Source organism: Chenopodium album, chromosome 7 (genome assembly GCF_948465745.1).
Source record: "Chenopodium album chromosome 7, dcCheAlbu1.1, whole genome shotgun sequence".
NCBI lineage: Eukaryota > Viridiplantae > Streptophyta > Magnoliopsida > Caryophyllales > Amaranthaceae > Chenopodium > Chenopodium album.
The window spans coordinates 49,248,205-49,264,506 of NC_137840.1; the positions used below are offsets into that span (position 1 = coordinate 49,248,205).

General features: G+C 34.0%; 1 long non-coding RNA gene across 1 annotated transcript; it reads left to right on the forward strand.

Moving 5' to 3' along the window:
• The first annotated feature begins 15,085 nt into the window (after positions 1-15,085).
• On the forward strand, positions 15,086-15,818 carry LOC145637878 (uncharacterized). The gene is made up of 3 exons (XR_014114525.1): positions 15,086-15,164; positions 15,260-15,429; positions 15,539-15,818. It is a non-coding gene; the product is annotated as an uncharacterized LOC145637878 (long non-coding RNA).
• Positions 15,819-16,302: the final 484 nt, after the last annotated feature.

Genomic DNA, 16,302 nt, shown 5'->3' on the forward strand with positions numbered 1-16,302 from the left:
TCACAATGTTTCATCTTATGATAAATGGTTTTTCCCCAAATGTTTTAAGAGTAGTACTCTTCATAAAACATTCATAGAAATCACACTCATATTTGATATGCTTGATTTCTTTCATTCAATTATGAATGTTGTCGCTCACTTATTGCATAGGTTTAGTTATAATTACTTTGCAAACCTTAGCATCTTCATTATCCACCATTTCCATAATAAGATGATAAAATTTTGAGAGTGTTAATGGATTACATGTGATTCAGGATTTATTGTCCAAGCAATGGCTCCCACTCATTTTCATGATTTGAGACCTTCTACTTGACAACCTACAATCATCAATGTTCAACAACGAACTTTTCCATTTAACATCTATCTTATTATTGACTTTAAGGCAACAATATTCTCATTATATGTTTTAGTAGACTCTCCGATGATGCCTTGCATGGATTTCACTCCAAACGACTCACAATGATTTGGAATACTCAAATCACTTACGATCATGGAAATTTATCTTAAATTTCCGCACATTATACATGTATGCATATCCATGTTACCATTCTCAAGCCACGACACTTCTTGCCTCGTGCTTATAAATGGCTTCCTTGCTAAGGATCTAATCCTTGTTAAGGTTTGTGCTTGCAACATCAAAACTCAAGTTGTATTTGTTTCCATGCGTCAAGAACTCATCCAACTACTTATTTAAGTGCTATGGATGTTCTTGACTATAATCTAATGATCTAATACTTAGATTAAAGTCGACTGGTATTATATACGTACTTCACATGCTCTAAGCAAGTAAGTCGTCTGACGATTCCATATCATAGATTTACATGATGGATTTAATTCTAGAATGATTCTCAATTCTATTCCATCCATGTGACATTTAGCTCATTCAGTTACACTGAGTCTTGCCAAAATGTTTGCTATGTGATATGGTTGAAAGTCTCTTACTAGAGTCTTTCTTGGTTGACTTAGTATTTAGCCTAGCTTATACTAGTTCAAACATTTACTTAGCTTCATACATATATGGGTCGAAAGCCTTTCAAAGTCCTTCATGTTTAACATGGTAAATTCCTTTACTCATTTAAACATTTAATTAAGTCTATACCATAGAACTTAATTCCCAACATGTACTAAGTATCGTCTTTAGCTTGGTCCATTGTCGAAAATACTTTCAAATCTAAGCATTTAACATTTGATAGTTGTTTCACAATAGAGTTCGTAAACTTCTCGTTGGACCTTTACTTTTGCTCCCACTAAACTTCTTGTTCATCAGAATTTCTATGTTTCTCCATAAGTCAATCCTCTTATTAACTTTATGAGAAAACACGTTCCAATTCCTTCATGCAATGCTTCCTTTAATCCCATGACGGATTCCATGTGCTTGCTTTCAAATCTAGCATTATTTAGATTTTCAAAACCCTTAGACTATTCCATAGTCACTTCCAAGATCCTATTTTGGGAAGGCGGTTTTGGTATCTATTTTGCCATATTTCATATGTGCAATTTTGCTAGATCAATCACGAAAAGACTTAAGCATTCCGATTGGTGAATAGGTTTTTATTAAAATCAACTCCTTGAAATTAATTATATCCTTTTCAACCAATCTAGCTATGTATGCATATACATTTCCACATTTGTTAGTTTTCTCCTTGAAAACTTATTTGCAATTAATGGATCTTTCATCCTTCATGCAAATTAATCAAGTTTCGAACATGATTTTCAAACATGGAGTCTATTTCGGATTTTCATGGCCTCTAACCATCATTCGAAATTTGGATTTGCCGTAGCTATCTTACAAGACATTATTCCTTTGCTTGTAAGTCTTAGGTTTATTTCTAACTTAATTGAAAATTTATAGGATTCAATCCAAGCCTTTGGTGAATTCTATACCTATACGGGGTAATTGCATCAAACACTAAGTTTTAAGGCGTTTTCAAAGCCCTTTTATCATGTTGATCTTACTCCAACATTTTTAATTTTTTGTGAGTAATGAATTCTCTTTTAAGGCACTTGTAAAGTCCTTTTGAGTATTCTTGATCAAGCATTCTCATGAAGTCCTTTAAGGTCTTCCGAGATTCTCAGTTCTAGTTTGTTGCTAAGCTCGATGGTCATCGAGTTCATTTTCCTCCCACTTGTCGTTTTGGAAACGTGTTACTTTCCAGAAAGACACCACTTAGAGCAACAAACATTATGTTCTCAATTAGGATGTGGAGGTAATACCCGTAGTCTCACTTGAATGCTTACAAAGAGACATGTATATTGTCTTTGGGTAAAAGTTCGTTGTGAAACAAATAGTTAGCTCCCACTTGAGCTATCTTTAGTCTTTATTGAGCCATTTAGCTCCCACTGAGCCACCTAGCTCCCACTGAGCCACTTAGCTCCCACTGAGCTAGTGAACTCCCAATGAGACTAAGAGCCTTAGACATATACTTGAAAAGACTTTTAGAAGTTATTTCTATCTATAACTGAATATGGCGTCCTTTCTTAGCTTCTAAATATTGTTTAGTGTAACATTAATCATTTGTGCAAATCCTTAAGAACTTTATAGGAAGGGTTGTGAACCATCATCGTTTGAGTCATTTTCCAATGACATCGAGGTCTCCGTGAGGACACACTATGTTCTTTATGGAGTTCTTTATGAAAATTTCCATTCATAACTTTGAGATGGTCACGCTTGGCTCAAGCAAACATTGCTCGATCTAATCTAGAAGTTTTGATATCTTGCCAAGTCGATTCTGTACTTCACTGGACTCTTGAGCTACTCAAGTCAAGTTTGTTCACATTTGATGAATATAGCCATATCCTTTCAAATTCTTTGTGAAACGTTGAAGTAATTGATTCCTCTTTAGCCTTCGGAGTCAATTGTCTATACCAAGAACAATAGCTCTCTGCTTTGTCGGTTTCAACAACTAAGACTTGCTTGTCTTAGAATGATTCCAAATCGAGCAACTATCAAGAGCCTATCTAATAGAATCTTGAGTACGTTCTTGTCGATATGACATTGCTAAAGATGTTTGGAACGCAAATCAAGCCCATGACTTGAACTTAGTGAGTTAATCATGTTAGGGAAATGTTTGTTTATAATCAAGCATTCTTGACTCAACGCTTGGATAACCATGCCATTCAAATAAATCTCGCAACTATTGCTCATTACTTTGAATGTGAGTCTTTCCATGTGTAAACGGATCAATTGCTGATTATGGAACATAATAACCATTATTTGTTCCAGCCTTTGGCTTAAAAGGTCTTTAAACAAAACATACGACCTTACAACTGATGTAGCTCTTCTTGCTTCATTCTAAGCTTGTAAGTCGATAACTTAGCTTAACTTCAATAGTTTGAGGTCACTATCATAGTGGAACACTCAAGCAGTATCCGATACTTGTGAAGATAACGAATTGCTAAGTTAACTACAATAACATGAACTCATGAGTTGAAATGGAATCTAATTCCTTTTCTTTGTTCCTTCTTTCCTATATTTCTTATCATACAATATCTCATAATCTTACTTTAAGAATTATTTCTTTAAGTACCTTGACTCTTATACTTTGTTAGGCATAATCAAGCACCTAGTGCGCCGTAAAACAAAGTTCCATCTTTTCCATTAATTCTTACTCGAATTACTACATCAATGAGTCCTACTCAATTATGTATGATGCGAAAAGATACATTGGTTGTCAAACATTGACAATCTTGAGTTTGCAACTCAATACCTCATGTTTTATCAAAACTACCTAGTATTTTGAATACATGATGTCCAACCGTCCTTTCGGACTTAGTTATAAAAGTCATTTATGAGAATTGTATTTTAGAAATGCTTTTCCTGTCTTTGAGAACTATTCTCAAGGATTTCCTTTACCAATCATGGAAACAATATTATTTGATTTAGAATACTATAAATATAAGTGTAAAGTATAACCATTTATCAAGAACATAGTAAGTTTGAAATTTAATAGCATTCATGCAAACTTCAATCTTATTAAACGTCTTATTTACGCATAAAAATTGTCCCTATTTGGCGAAACTAAGGCGATTCCAAGATCCGAAGAAACAAAGAGTGGTTAAGCATGCTTTGGCTTGTCTTAACACTCAATCTTCTAAGGTAAGCATTGCCTTGCTAATGGCTCTAAGCCACTCTTGGTTAGATAATCGTCGCATCTAATGCATCTTTGACGATGTATCTCTTTTGCCACAGTATGTGAGGACTCCTCACTCATACCGATGAGTTCAACCAAAACCAACATGCACACCCGGTGTGCCTTATGAGCCTTGGAGTAGTGATGGCACCTCGCTTTGGCGTAGCCTACCATCACCCTCAGCTCGTTCGGTTAGTAAGTGTTGTTTTGGAAAGGCAAATTTGACTCAATATTATTAGGGACCTAGGATTTCTATGTTGGTTGATTTAAGTGAACTTAACTAATCATCGCAACATAAAGAAAACCTAAACATGCATCTAACGAATAATTCACATGTATATAACATAAAATATAAAGCGAAATAATAGATGCATATTGGCAACTAGCATGACCCCTTGAATTCTTTAAGTCTTCAAAAGGTCTTCATTTGCAATTCAAGGCTTTGTCTTCCAAGATACGCCGTCTTCAAGACTTAACCAAACTATGCAAATACTAGTGTCTACGACTAGGAATAATCTAAATATTAAGGTACAAAAATACTTAACGGTGCGTAGACCGTATTTAGATTTACAAAAATACATAACGGCACGTAGTCTGTATTTTCTATCCTAATCGGGTCCCACTAGTTGCCATTTCATAAAACCTGTGAGAAAGAATATATATTTCATTCATCCATTCACTATTTGTGAATGGCCCATGCAATTTACAATATCATACAAGTAAAATGGATTTAAACAACGCGCACACTAGTAACTAATCTAGGTGGTTAATCCGATTAACACGCCTAATTAAAACTAGTCAAAGTTGTTTAACCGATTATGTAATTGACGTCATTAATAATTGAAGCTCCCACTAAAATCCGCATTTCCCTTAATTAATCCAAATAATTAAGTCGGTAGCACCCAAACTTGTCAAAATAAAATTTTGCCAATGCCGCTCAAAACCGAGGCCTAGCCTCCCAAAATTTTAATTAAAATAAACAAAATTAATTAAAATAAATAAAACGGCAAAGTAAGCAAATATTAAGCCAACCGCATTTCAAGTGGCTTTCGCTTTAAGCGTTTTGCCAAAGAAACTCGAATAATTACGGCTCGTGCAAACCAAGCACACTACGGCCATTCGCCTCACCGCACCAAGCACATACACACACAAAAGCTCCGCACACACAGTCCGCGGCAAGCATCCATGGGCTGCTGCCACTGCCGCACGCACGCGCACGCACAGCCATGGCTGCTAGTGCGTGGATGCTGCGGCCGTGTGCTGTTGCCGGGCGTGTGGCCCCACGCAAGGCAAGGCAGCCACATGCGGGCTGCTATGCAGCCCGGCTAGCCAAGGGTGGTTCTTTGCCTCGTTTTGCGTGCCATGGCCTCGGGATTTGATTCCATTTCGCGAGACATAATTAATTAATTCTAAATTAATTTTAGAACTAACTTAATGAGCAAAAAAATAAAAATTTTAAACAAGTCTAACTTAATAAAATTTCAAAGTGCAAATAACCAAAATAATTCCAAGAACCATTCTTAATTAAATTGGTTTAGCATGGTGCAATAACAAAGTTGAGGCAATTTCTCACTTTTAATTTAATCAATTTAAATTAAACTTGAGAATTTGACAAAGTAAGGGGAAGTTGGAAAAATATGAACTTTAATGTTCAAATGAAAATTCCAACATCTAAATTTTGTGAATCCTTGAAAATTATATCTTCCAACATGAAGATAACCAAATTTCTATCACAAAAATTGAAACTTTATGTTTCCAATCAACTCAAAATGATCAAAACAACAAAGTTTAATACAAAATAACATGGAATATAGTGGTTTTTAAAGTTTCAATCACTTATCACAAATAAAGATTGAATCTTTAACACTTAGGAAGCCTCAAAACAAAAATTTTCACACTAAAAAGCAATTAGTTTGCAATTATGTGAAAATAAATCAACCTTTAAGCATCAAATACTACCAAGTAAGTGTGCTTTATGGGGACTTAAAAATGCAGAAAATAATGCAAATAATCAACCACATAATCAACAAGTTATGCCATTAATTTCAAGGTTAGAAAAGACTTAAAATTTTTCGTCAAAAACGAAAAATCCCTCGAAAAAGACATTTCTGGTCAGAATTTGGCTAAAATCACAGCTCCAAAGGGGTAAAAACCTTTCCTGAACACCTTTTCCACCCAAAATTCACTATTTTTGGGCGAAAATCTAGGTTCTGGGCCAAATTCGACATTAAAAACGGGATTAAAATAAATAAAACCGAGCTACTAATCTAATTAGCAACTTAAACCAGAAAAATAAGCCAAAATAAACCTTGAAAAACATGATTATAAAAATAAACGAGCGGGGCTCCGATACCGCTGTTGGGGTTTGGTGAGTCCGACTCACCGCGGAAACAACCCCGACCCAAGGAACCACTCGTAATTAATAAAACCATAAAGCATAAATAAATAAATACAAGAAAAGGAAGAACGAATCATACCCTTGAAGCGAGCTTCGCCCTCTCAAAACGGGCTCTTACTTGAAAGCCTTGAGCACCGCAAATGCCGTGCCTCCAACGGTATCCACCCACAAAGGACGAACACGACTTTTTAGGTCCGCTACCTTGGAGTTAGCAAGGTCCGACCAAAACCCAAGTGTTAATGGAGTTTAAGAGTTTTTCCAAAATATGGAATGCTCTTTCTAACTCCCACTCAAGCACTTTACTCCAAATCCCAAGGTTGGTATTTATAAAGGAAAGTATGAGTGGGAATTTCTATCCCATCAATGTGGGATTCATGAAATTCCACAAATTAATTTAAAGCTAAATTAAATTAAATATATAAGCAAGTAATAAATCAACAAGTGTCCTAGTCATATGTAAAGAGGAGTATGGACCACTTGGAGAGGAGGGGACCATACTTGCTCCCCACTCCTTCCTCTCCTTGTGACACTTGTCCACACCAAAAAGCAAGCATACTTACTAGCTTTCCCTTTCTACCTGACCTAGGCCCACGGCCCAGCTAGCCTCGCACCGTGCGGGCTGCTAGCTGCTGCCAGCTCGGCCCAGCACGCCCACGTACATCAGTGCGGGCTGCTGATGCCGAGGGCGCTGCTAGCTAGCCACGCACATGTGCGGGCTGCTAGCAGCAGCGCAGGCCAGCACGCCGCGCACTGCTTGCGGGCTGCTGGCCGTGCTGTGCTAGCATGCCTCGCACATGGTGCGGGCTGCTAGCCACGCCTTGCTAGCATGTCTCGCACATGGTGCGGGGTGCTAGCTCGGCTAATCCCCTAGCACTCGGGATTCCGATGCTAGGGGTATTTTGGTCATTGTTGATTTATTACTAATTTGCCGTCTCGTCTTTTTATTATTTTTGACTCGACTTCCGACGCTCGGTTTTGACGCTCTAAGCTCGAATTTCCGACGTCTAAATATTTAACACTCGGGCGACGAATTAATTTCTTCAGAATTAATTCGTCGAGTCGGTTCGTATGTTTTGCTTGGGTGTGACCCGAAGGGTTCAGTCAAGATTAAGCTGTAATATTAATTATATTAATATTACTGATCGGAAGCGGCCTTCACCCAGACATTCCGATCACTTGACCTTACTGAATATATTAGCTTTCTAATAATTTTGAACCCGCTATCAGAATAATACACTTGTTCGAAGGACACCATTCCTTTCATAAATGAACCTATACATTATTATGGTATATATCTTTACCACATAAATCAAAACATAATAGGCTAATAAGAACTAAGAAAAAAATTAAGTTGCATTAAGTAAAAAACAGTTTTGATTAGTAAAAATCAAGTTATTCGATAAAAACTTTGACTGATAGAAAATTAGATTTAACAAAAAAATAATTCTTAATATTTTGTATTATTACTCCGTAGTTGATTACTTGATTGGGGATGGGGTATGATGTATGTAATATTGTAATGACTATATGAGTACACTCACTATTCAGTACATGCTTTAAAAATTGTTACTCCAGTAGTATAATTTTGACAAACATCCTGATTCTCTTTGGGATTGGGCTTCTTTTGTTTCGGGCCCAAAATCACTCCTTTTAGTCTATAATCCATTTTTAAATATCTTTTTAAAAGTCTGATATTTAAAATAAATAAATTTCCTTGTTTGAACACTTTCTTATTTTCAGTCTATTTCACAATTTCTTTTTTCCGTTTCCATTCATGATCATCAATAAACCTCTTAAAACATTACGCTCCATTCTACATAGTACATATGACATTGTATGTCAACATTTGTGCAAGAAACATACAACACTTTATATTAATAAATTAAAGAATGCATATATTTAATCAACATATACAATTTTGTGTATTCCCTCCTAACTAAACCCGTTGATGAACATACAAACACCCATAAAACAATAGCTTAAAGCTAATATCAACTTTGGGAACCGCGCACGGTCAACTAGTGTAGATAAATATGTCTAACATATGTTAGCTAGAATATTGGGTAATCAACTAGAATGTTGTACTCATATAGATTTCCTATATTTAAGACGGGTGTTATGCTAGCTATGTATACAATTGTAGTATGATCTCAATTAATGGAAATCAAGGAAGAATTTCATTCCTTTATATAGATATATACATTTGTTCTACAACACTTAATAAAAAGCTACAAATTGAAAAATTATGATATCCATTGCAAATTAATATGGAGTACATTATTGCTTTAAAAATGAATCATGATATAACTACTAAATAAGTTTATATATGATGTTTTACAACCTTAGGGTTCGTTTGACATCGCCGTGGTTTCCTGTTTTTTTGGTTTTTTGTTTTTTAAAAGTATATTATATATGTCACATAATGAATCAAAAATTATTTAGACTTATTAAAATCATGTAATTTTAAAAACCGACAACAGAAAAGTGGAAACACCTTTTTCTTGTTTCCTGTTTTTGGTTTTTAGTTTTCTATAACAAAAAATGATGCCAAATAAGCCCTTAGTTTTTTGTTTATTTTCCTTTTTGATACACTTGTTTTTAAGGTAGCATGTAGGTCTTCATATATATATACTATAAAAATTTAATATATTAATAATTTGGTTTTCATACTAAATGGCTTCATCTCGTAAATAGGAGGCAACTTAAAAGATTTTTAAATGGAATGATAAAAACATGATGATATTGTGTGACGCATGCCTTCAATTTATTAAAGACAATGGTCGTTTACAATTTTTTAAGTGGGAAGGAAATTCAAGCGGAAGTCGAAAAAAGAATTGGATGGGTATTTATAAATACAGATAGCTGCAAGCATAAGTGTGATAAAATGAGAAAATATTGGCGTCATTGGAAAGCTTTGAAATAAAAAGAAACTGGTTTAGGATGGAATCCCAAATTTGGTAGAATTGATGCCACGAATGAATCGTGGACACAAAATTAAGGTGTGTACACATTAATTTTAAATAGGATTTTCTTATTCATTAAAATAGAATTATATGATATATTTAAATTTAATTTGTTTTTAAAAAATAAATATGTAGGAGAATCCATACTTCAAAAAATTTCGTCATAAGGGTATTAGTGCAAAGCTTGTAAACAAATGGGATAGTTTATTTGGAGATTCATATGCTACATGGGAATATTGTGTATGCACCTTCAATATACTATGTTATTAATATTAAAGAGCATAACATAGAACATGAGAATTATGATGAAGAGTATGAAGAAACTCCGAAAAATGGTAACAATTTTCAAAGTGACCAATTTACATCTGATTTAATGAATGACAATTTTTTCCAAAATTTTATGGAATAAGTTGAAAAATTCAGTGTTACCAAATCCTGTTGCTGCTTTACAAGTGACTAATGAAGGTGCAAATGCTAGTACTCATGCTTATAAGAAGTCCCAAAAGCTACATATAACAAAGAATAATGTTGTCCAAATGAAGTGTAAGAGAAGACAATCAGCAGGATCAACAATGTTGTCTCATAAAATTGGTGAAATGACAGAGTGTTAAGCTTATGGCTCAAAGTAGTACACCTACCGCAAGTACCCAACCATCCTCATCCACAATTACTACATCCATGCAAGTTCTCAATCTTATGGTACAAAACCATATTTTAGAGAAATATTGTGATGTTTGGTTTTATGTTATTTTTGTGATTGAAGATAAACTAAGAGAGAGGTGATTTTGAATATGGATGATGATGAGAGTAGGCTTAGATGGTTGCAATACTTGTATTTGAATAAATAAAATTAGATAAGATCTTTTTAGGTAGTTTTGATTTTTATCATTAAATATGTTTAAAATAAGCAACTTAATTAGTTATTTGTTGCTAAATTGTATTTGGAGTTATTTGCTCCTAAACTAGTAGTGTTGATAATTGTAATTCGTTTAATTTTCTAATATTTATAAATTTAGTTTAATATAATTTTATTTATTTATCTATGTATTTTTTTCATCACTTGTTATAGAAATGTAAATTACAGATATGGACATCATTGATGACAATAGAAAGTGCAAATTTTGGATTGCAATAGCATATGCTATATCTTTTATATATACTTATTATTGTAAGTATATCTATATGGAACCGTGTATGACTTCAAATTTTACAGGAGAAAAGTGGATAAGGGAAGTGCTAAATGATCATCCTACTCGATGTGTCAATGCATTTAGAATGAAGCTAAGGTTAATATTGAGATTATGTAACAACTTATATTCAAAATATGGATTGAAAGCTAGTGGTAACATGTATATTGTAGAGAAAGTTTGCATTTACACTGGCTCAAGGGGTCTCAAACAGAGTTTTGTGTGAGCTTTTTCAACGAACCGTCAATATTAAGTAGAGTTATTCATGAAGTTCTCTACTCAATCTCTAGTAGAAAGGTAAAGGGGCTTGCACATGATATTATAAAATCCTATAATCCTAGTTTCAAAGGCGTTGAGACTGGTACGCCTTTGAAACTAGGATTATAGGATCTTATAATATCATGTGCAAGCCTCTTTAGTTAAACGAGTTAGTGTTGAGGGTTTTCGACCCGTTTAGTTAAACGGGTTGACACGACACGACACGAATACTTAAATGGGTCGGGTTAGTGTTGAAAATTGTAACACGACCCAACCCGCTTAATAAACAGGTTGTGTTTGTGTTTACCCGTTTACCGTTTACCTGTTTATATATATAAAAAAACGAATATAATAAAATGGCCCAAAAACATAAAATGGCCCAACAAATGAAATAAACCTAACTTCATTTCTCCTTACATCCGTCATATATCAATGAAATTAACCTAACTATTTTCACATTTCATTCTCTGGTCTCTCTCTCTTCACAGACGTCACACTCACTCTCTCTCAACTTCTCAAGGTAAATTCCTCACTTCATCTCCTCATGAGTTCATCGTCATTTCATCACCTTCAATTCATTTATTTTTATTTTTGTTCTTCATTTGAGACGTTTCATTGTTTATATATTATTGTATTATTTTTTTGATTTTTCATCTAATTTATTTTAGTATTTGTTTTGTAGATCATTTGGATAATCTGTCATACTTCATATTCTTAAGGTAATTTCTCATTTTTAAGTATGATTTTTAATTTATTTTGTGTTTATTTGTTTCATGCATGTAGATCTATATAATTTAACTTTTTAGTTTTATGTTCATGTATTAGTTTCTACATCTTTTCCTAATTAGCTTCCTTAATTCGTGTTTTGTAGATGGATTCTGGACCAAAATCCACTCAAATTGATGGGGAAGAAGGTGACCTATATCTTGAATTTGTTAAGGAAACACGGGCTAAATCGGTTAAACAACAAAAGGGAAAGAAAATCGGCCACACTTACAAGCCTGGTAAGAATTTTAAGCGATATAGAAAGCTTACCTCTGGTGTGTGGGTGAATTTTACCATTTTAGAACCTGACCCTGATGGTAATTTGTGGTGTAAGTGTAAGAATTGTGGCCAGATTTATAGTGCTGATAGTAAGTATGGTACTGGTAATTTTCTTCGACAATCTACTAGTTGTAAGAAGAAAAATAGTAGAGATATTGGTCAAATGCTTTTGCAATCTAGTGTTGATGGTCTGAAAACTAGAAATCCTACCTTTAATACTGAAGTTTTTCGTGATTTTCTTGTTGTTTTTATTGTTAAGCATGGGTTGCCCTTTCAATTTGTTGAATATGAAGGGATTAGGAATGTATTCTCTTACTTGCAACCTGATGTGAAATTGTTCTCTAGAAACACCACAAAAAATGATATAATTAAACTTTACAATATGGAGAAAGTAAGACTTGGTGCTGCCTTGCATGAAGTTTCTGGGAGAATTTCTTTAACATCTGATTGTTGGTCATCTCTTACCACTGATGGATATATATCACTTACTGCACACTATATTGATGAGTCTTGGACTTTACAAAAAAGGATTTTGAACTTCTCTTTAATGCCCCCACCCCATACTAGTGTTGCTATGTCTGAAAAAATTTACACATTGCTAAAAGAGTGGAGAATTGAGAAAAAAATAATGTCAATGACTTTGGATAATGCTTCTGCAAATGATGTGTTTGTTGATTGTTTGAAAGGAAATCTTGATTTGTAATGTGATGGGACATATTTTCATATTCGTTGTTGCTGTCATATTCTGAATTTGGTAGTCCAAGAGGGACTTAAGGAGGTTGATGAGGCTGTTTGTAAGGTTAGAGAAACTGTGAAATATTGTAAGGGTTCATAGTCTAGGAAACAAAGATTTCTTGATTGCGTTGCTTATATTTCATTGTGTTCATCTAAGGGGTTGAGGCAAGATGTGCCAACTCGATGGAACTCTACTTATATGATGTTAGAGAGTGCTATATTTTACAGAAAGGCTTTTGTTTATCTTCATAAAACTGGTACTAACTATGTGCATTGTCCAACAAATGAGGAGTGGTCTAGGCTTGAGAAAATTTTCAAGTTTTTGAAAGTTTTTTATGATTTTACTTGTGCTTTTTCAGGTTCAAAATACCTTACTGTGAATCTCTACTTTCCTAATGTTATGAAGGTAAGATTGTTGTTGAAAGATGAAATGGAAAGTGTTGATTCTTTTGTTAAAAAGATGGCCTTGAGAATGTGGGGTAAGTTTGAGAAATATTGGTCTGATTTCTCTCCCATTATGGCTATTGCTGCGGTTATGGATCCTCGATACAAATTTCAGTTGATGAGTTTTGTATATGCCAAATTATATGATTCAAATGCCTCTTTTGAGGTGTCATGCTTGAAAGACAAGTTATTTGAGTTGTTTAATTCATATGTTACTTCTTCAACTCAATCAAATGGTGGATCATCCACACCTTTTAAAACTAATGATGGTGGTGTGAACTTTGTTCCTGCTGATGGCTTCATGAAGGTATATTGTCTATTTACTTTTTTGTTTATTATTAATTATTATTACTATGATTATTATTTATTAGAATTATTTTTTTTACTTATTGTAAATATGATTAATTAGGACTTTGATGATTTCTCTGGAGGGGAATTTGCTAGTACTCCAAAATCTAAACTTGAAGTATGTTAAATTGTGACTCGAAATCTAGTAGGGCTAACTTTGAACGCTTATATATCTCAAACTACAACTTATTTTGAGATGATTCAAGTTGGAGGTGATAGCTTGGTTCAAGAGCTTTCCAACGATAGGTCATATGCCCAATTCCAATAAGAAACAAGAAAGTTATGACTGTTTTACAAAAACCTGACGAAGCTGAAAATTTGCAACAAGGCTGCGAGCTATAGCTCTATGCGAGTGAGCTATAGCTCGGCCCTATGAGGACTTGCGGCAGGCATGAGCTAGCTGCCGAGCTATAGCTCGGTAGTTAGGTTATTCTAGGATAATTTATGGAATATTTCCCAAAATTATATCTTTTCTATGACGGCTATTTGAGTATACTTGGGGAACAATCTTAGGGTTTCCTTGTGTTATAAAAGGACCCTTTAGTTGATCAATTAGATCATACCTTATTGAGCCATTAGATTTAAGACTCCTTGTATTATTCTCTTGTTTCTTTCTCCATTATAGTGAAGAAGCTCTCGAATCCCCCACCTGTGGATGTAGGTCTATTTTGACCGAACCACGTAAATCCTTGTGTTGTTTGTTTATCTTCTTTATTGTTTTTCTCAATTCTTATTTTTCATTGATTTGTTCCGCATTAATCAAACACAATTACACCATTATTTCCTAACAAAGTATTCTTGGAGGAGTCTTTAATTGCTCGTGTCAATGAATTGGACATCCTTGATTTTTGGAAATTAATTCAATTTCGCTTCCCCATTCTTTCTCTTATGGCTAGAGATATCCTATGTATGCCTATTTCAACTGTCACTTCAGAATCTGCATTTAGTATTTGTGGGAGGGTTTTAGACCCTGTTAGACCATCATCACTCATGGTGTAAAAATTTATACCACCCTTCTCTCTCTACCACTTTCTCACTCCTCCACATCATCTATACTACAATACAATATACTTTCTCCAAAAATCACCCCACCCATGGTATAAAAAAAGTTTATCAACACACTTTCTCTCTCCTATATGTATGAATTATACACTTAATTAAATTATAATTATATTTTGTTTTATGTTGAAAATAACTAATTACTATTTATAAAGTTAATTAAATAAAAATAAGCAATTTAGGTAGAAAAAAGTGAATTTCAAAAATATATAAAACTACATCAATATGGGTGTCTATGTGTATGTCTTGAAAAATTATGAACAATGGTAATTTTTTCATAATTTTTGACTTTATAATTTTTTCTTAAAATGAAATTGAAAAAGATAAATAAAAGATGTATGACAACCAGGCCACATGGCATGACCTGGTTGGTTCATGTTTCACGTGGAACGAAACAAAAGTTTACCATGGGATGGTATATACCATTTGATGGTATAGTTTTATGCCACCAAGGTAGTAAAAATTTGAAACTTTTGGATTAATATTTACACCATGGTATAAAATTATACCACAAGTGTTGATGCTCTTAGGAGCTCTTTAAAGCCATCTGTTGTGGAAGCATTGATATGTCTAAGAGATTGGTTGTATGGGAAGCAAGGTGATTTTTTTAACTTGTTATTTATTTATAAATAAAATTACTACAGTATTAGTTATGATTTCAATAGCCTTATTCTTGTTTATTCTTCTATTTAGCTGATGAGATTGTTGGGGTGGAGGATATATGTGACAACATCATGAATTTAAAGCTTGATATTGATGACACTTCATGTCCAAGCACTACACCAAGTCCTGTTTCGGGTAGTGCTGGAAGTGGGAGCACTCCTTGTTCAACTTCCAAACCTGCCGTTAATGTTCTTGATTAGGTGATCAATCTCATACCTTTTTTTGTTATTATTTATAAATCATGTTCATTACTTGCTGTTTTTTCATTATTTATTAATTATTATTTAACTTGGAATTTTGTTTTGTTAGGTACCCTTGCAAGAGGAGGTGGCTTGAATTGGTGGCATATGAAATTTGGAATTCAAGTGGAAGTTGTCAATCTTGTCGTCACAAATCAGCTTATGGAATGAACATTTTGGGTTTTTTTTGAACAATTAAGTGACATGTAATATTTTGAACAATTAATATTTTGGGCAAACTTTAATTTCTAGTTTGTAATATTTTGGCCTTTTGGGCAAACATGGCTACTATGGTTTGTTTGGTAATGTTGAAAATATTTGGGCCAAGTGAGCCTATTTTTGTGGGTTAATTGAGATAATCAGTTTTTTTATTTTTTTTTATTTTTTTTTTATAATTAGGTTATATTTACTTAACAGGTCATTTATTATACAGGTTAAAATTTTTAACACGAACATGACCCGTTTATCTAAACGGGTTACACGTGTTAAATTCGTGTTACCCGTTTAATAAACGGGTCGTGTTTGTGTCTAGCCTCTATGACCCGTTTAGTAAACAAGTCGTGTCAGAGTTTGGGGTTCTTCAACCCGTTTATGATGGACCCAAACACGACACGACTGTTGATGTTTAAAGGTTTTGATGATGAGGAACTTAAGTTACAGCAAACTCATCTCATAAAGACTTTTCAAGTGTTTGTGCAGCCTAGGTGAAATTGATCTTGGAGATGGAGGAAGTAACTAAAGCTGAGAAGACTTGAAGGAGTTCTTTATCAAGAAAGTTATTCAATATAAAAGAAGAGTTCCCTAACAGGAACTGAGTTCCCTCACAGGAACGTT